At 39.3% G+C, this 4980-nt stretch overlaps 1 non-coding gene across 1 annotated transcript; it reads left to right on the top strand.

The window, feature by feature from the left end:
- Positions 1 to 296: 296 nt before the first annotated feature.
- On the top strand, positions 297 to 447 carry LOC145688747 (5.8S ribosomal RNA). Its single transcript, XR_014131978.1, has one exon. It is a non-coding gene; the product is annotated as a 5.8S ribosomal RNA (ribosomal RNA).
- The last annotated feature ends 4533 nt before the right edge of the window (positions 448 to 4980 follow it).

Raw genomic sequence — 4980 nt, 5'->3', positions numbered from 1 at the left:
TCGGGTCGGGCGACTAGAGCTAGAATTCGCTGCTTTGCAGTCCAGTATCCTTTTCTGTTCAAGATGGTATTCAATGAAAAACTGGTAGGCATGATTTTTGGCTAGAAACTCACGGGGAGCCTAAGATTATTCCTTGTGATGCAGGGAAAGGCTTTCGAATGAACACGCCCAGCTTTGTGGTGAGTGACCGCAGCTGACGGGGCCAAACAGGAGGCAGTGCGGCACCCGATGCGGTAAGTTAAACTAACTTTAATGTCTTGCACGGCATACGTGAAATGCTGTTGTAGAATTTTTACAACCCTGAACGGGGATCACTTGGCTCGTGGGTCGATGAAGAACGCAGCTAGCTGCGCGAAAGAGTGTGAACTGCAGGACACACGAACATCGACGTTTCGAACGCACATTGCGACCCAGGATCTCTTCTGGGTCACACCTATCTGAGGGTTGGTAACTTTATCCTGGCGGTGGAAGTTTTTCGGATGACCCCACGGCCTCTCGCTACGTCGGTAGTGATGCTTTGGCCATGTGTAAGGGGCCTGGCAAGGGGTCTCGCGCAAGGCTTGACTTTCTTGTTGGTAACCTCTTGTGACCATGGGTCCGGGGAATGGAAACTGTGTTTTCTTGGGCTTCCGCGACAGCGGTCGTCTTAAATGAGCAGCAAAGGCTGGTGGTTTACATCCGCCTGTTGAGGCAGGTTTTGTCTCGACGAAAGTTCCTAAGTGAATTGGGGAACTTGGTCCTTGGATTTCATCCTTGCCAAACCCCTTTCGATGGGAACGAGACTGTTTTGTGTCCATGCAATTCTCTAGCCTGGGCCGGCGCAAGGCTGGCTGGCGAACAAGGTAATTGGGCCTCTGAGTTTTGTAGACATGAGATTAATCTCTCTCGAAGCATTCAGGGCGAACGAGGGTTTTTGGAGTTCAATTATCTAGCCTGGGCCGGCGCAAGGCTGGCTGGCGAACAAGGTAATTGGGCCTCTGAGTCTTGATATTTCAATTTTCCTCTATTCCTGGATAAGCTTCAGTACGAGGTGCCCGGCAAGGGGTCAGGGGGTGACCCCTGACTTACCTTGGCGGCCTACATCTTGTAAATTGAAAAGTCCTGTTGTGCGCGAGCCTTCAGGCGCGCTGTGTTTTTGGCGCTCGACCTCAGATTAGGTGAGATTACCCGCTTAATTTAAGCATATTAATAAGCGGAGGAAAAGAAACTAACAAGGATTGCCTTAGTAACGGCGAGCGAACAGGGAAGATCCCAGCACCGAATCTCGCAGTCGTTGGCTGTTGAGAAATGTGGTGTTAGGGAGGGTCGATTCTCCCGAGTTCTTGAGGCGTGTCTAAGCCTGTCTTGAATGGAGTCACTGCCCATAGAGGGTGCCAGGCCCGTGCGACCTTTTCAGTTCTCGGGAAGACCTCTCCTCAGAGTCGGGTTGCTTGAAAGTGCAGCCCTAAGTGGGTAGTAAACTCCATCTAAGGCTAAATATGACCTCGAGACCGATAGCGAACAAGTACCGTGAGGGAAAGTTGAAAAGAACTTTGAAGAGAGAGTTCAAGAGTACGTGAAACCGTTCGGGGGTAAACGGATGGTACCTGAAACCCCGGATTAGAGATTTAGAGACATCTGTGTAGACCGCACTTTCAGGTTGATCTTTTACTCTTTCGGGGGTTGGGACTCCGAAAATCCGAAAATCCTTGGAAAATCCGAGAGAGGGACACGTGGAGGTGTCGCGCCCGATCGTACCCATATCCGCAACAAGTCTCCAAGGTGAAGAGCCTTTAGTCGATAGATTAATGTAGGTAAGGGAAGTCGGCAAATCCGATCCGTAACTTCGGAATTGGCTCTGAGGATCGGGGCTAGTCAGGATTGGTCGGGAAGTGGGTTGTTCGTTGACGTGCTGGGCCTGGGCGAGGTGACTTTCAAGGGTTTCACCTTGTTCCTTAACCGAGTTCGGTTCCGTGCCTTGGCCTCCCACGGAACTTCCTTGCTGGGAGCGCCGGGCTACGGCTCGGTGTCTTGTCGGCTGCCATTCAACGATCAACTCAGAACTGGCACGGACCGGGGGAATCCGACTGTCTAATTAAAACAAAGCATTGCAATGGCCCTAACGGGTGTTGACGCAATGTGATTTCTGCCCAGTGGTCTAAATGTCAACGTGAAGAAACTCAAGCAAGCGCGGGTAAACGGCGGGAGTAACTATGACTCTCTTAAGTTAAATAAGCACTTAAAAAATTTTTGAATCTTGTTGACAATCTTGTTGCATGTTTGCTACTGTGTCAACAGGAAAAAAATATTTGGAATAATTTTAAAACTAAATGGTGGATTGGTGCGAAATTATTCTGTTATATTTGTGCCATGCTGCTAATTTATTGTGTGAAATTTAGTGCACATCACAAAAGAAATAAAAAAAGTTATTCAACTCTAAATCTTAAATATGGATTAAAACGTGTTGCCAGGTTCGGCGAGACTTTGGTTGTTTCATCAGCAGCATTTAAAAAACTTTTATTATCTTCAATCCAAGAAATAATTCTTAGTTAACTTTGTTTTTTCAAACTTGTGCTACGTTTCTAATGAATTGTGTAAAGTTTGGTTCACTTCACATAAGAAATAATAAAATTATTTACTTTAAAATTTAGATACGGGTCAAAATTTGTTGACGACTTGAGTTATTAATAAAAATAAAAAATCTTTATTATTTTAAACCCGACTTTTGCGAAATTGATTGGTTATATTTGTGCCATGTTGTTAATTTATTGAGTGAAATTTGTACACATCACAAAAGAAATAAAAAAGTTATTCACCTTTAAATTTTAAATATGGATTAAAACGCGTTGCCAGGTTCGGCAAAACTTTTGGTTGCGTCTTCAGCAAAATTTAAAACTATTATTATTTTTAAATTAATAAATAAATTGTAGTGAATATTGTTTTCTCAAACTTGTGCTACGTTTTTAAGGATGTGGGCTAAATTTGGTAAACTTCACAAAAGAAATAATAAAATTATTTAATGGTAAAACTCAAATACGGGTTAAAAACTTGATTACGACCTTGTTGAGTTGTCAACAAGATTAAAAATTATTTTTATTCTAAATACGATTAACGAATGTAAATGATGTTTGCTTTTTTGAATGGGTGGTATGCAAAATATTAAGGATGGAAAATTTCATATGTATCACAACACTTGTTTAGATATAATTTAAGTTTAAAACTTAAATAAGATACTCTGTGTTAAATTAGAATAAGGTTATAAAGGTGTTTTTTTTGCTGATTATTGTTTTGATTTGGGCAAGGGGCTTGCTAATGTTGAATGATATTGTGATGATTATATGTAGGTTATTTTATTGATGTCACAATTGGGATTTATTTGAAAGAGAAAATTAAAAAAAATATAATTAAAAAAGAAAAAAACAAAAGGAGGGAAAAAATAATTGGAAATTTAAAAAAGGAAAAAAAAGAGAAAAGAAAAGTGAAGAAGATTATAGAATGGATTAACTGGAGAGTATAGTAGTTTGACAGCGCTTGTACATAATTATTTTAATATTTGTAGATATATTATATATATATATATATATATATATATATATATATATATATACTTGTTTTTTATGTATGTATATGTGTATACGCTATGTAGTTTATTATGGACAAGAGCTAATAGCAGCTATTGTTGAAAATGGACCAGGTTATGATAATCAAATATCCCATTGAGGATGATGAGTTGAGGTGTCCAGATCATGCTAAGGAAATTTTTTGGAATGTCAAAGGTTTTATTTCTCCTTTAGAGGGAAAGCATAGAGGACTGGTTGAGTTTGAATGCAAAAAGTGTTAGAAAAAAATTGCTAAATTTCATAATGTTACTTGTCATTTGCCTAAATGTCCTGGAGAGAAACCTGAGTTGGGAGAGTATAAATGTAACTATTGTGGTAGGAGGTTTTTAACCTCGCATGGTAGAGGCACTCACACTAGACAAGAACACCCGTATGAACGAAATGAAGAAAAACTGGTGGAGATCAATAGAAGGATACAAAGACAAAAACCTGGCGCTGGTCCTAAATGGACAGATAAGGAGGTAGAAAGATTTGTAGAAATAGTAAATGGTAATATTGGCGTAAAAGACATAAATAAAATTATTGCTGATAGCTTTCCGGATAGAGATTAGGGATAAAAAAACATTTAACGAGATCGGGTTATATTACAAAGGAAGCCGGGTTTTTGAAAAAAGATCAACTAAAGAACGGGGGTAAGAGAAAACTTAGTGTGCAGAGTGACTCGGATATTGAAAATGAGGAAGATCGGAATTCTGTTGCGTATGGGTTAAGGTCAAAACGGATAAAAAATTCAACTGAATATAATAAACAAACAGGAAAGCAAGAACATATAGATAACAAAGATAAAGTAAGAATTGGCAATGAAATAGAAACGGAGTTAGTCAGACCTGGTCGACGTATTAAACGAATAGTTAGGAAATTATCTAGCTCATCCGAGGATGAAGAAGAACAAATAAAAAAGGATAATGTTAATATAGAATTAAATTTGGTTAAAGGCCTGTCGGAATTGCATATTGAAGACGATGTAAATAATAGTGAGGATTCTGAAGTTGAGGTATTTGATAGGATGAAAAGTAATGATGTAGCTGATGAAATGAAAATGATTGAAAAAGGACACAGTAAGATGACTGAAAATTTAGATACACCGCCTGGTAAGGGAATATCGCAATTAATTGCGGGCAATGAAACAATCAGATCCTCATCACATCTTGATGATAGTTTGGGAGATGATAAAAATTTAACTTTAAAATGGAATATAGATGTAATTTTGCAGAATGACGAGAATGAGATGTCAGTTAAAATTTATCAAACGACTGGAAATAATAAACCGTGGAGTAGTGTTACTCCTATAAAAAGAAGAATTATCCAGCAGCAGACTGTAGGAAAGCTTCTTGAGAACAACTATAAATCTAAAGATCATTATTTTACCAGGGAGGAAAAG

This window comes from Thermobia domestica, chromosome 6 (assembly GCF_964235325.1).
Source record: "Thermobia domestica chromosome 6, izTheDome1.hap1.1, whole genome shotgun sequence".
NCBI classification, from domain to species: domain Eukaryota; kingdom Metazoa; phylum Arthropoda; class Insecta; order Zygentoma; family Lepismatidae; genus Thermobia; species Thermobia domestica.
The sequence above is the reverse complement of the archived record's forward strand: the minus strand, read 5'-3'. Positions and strand labels throughout refer to the sequence as shown.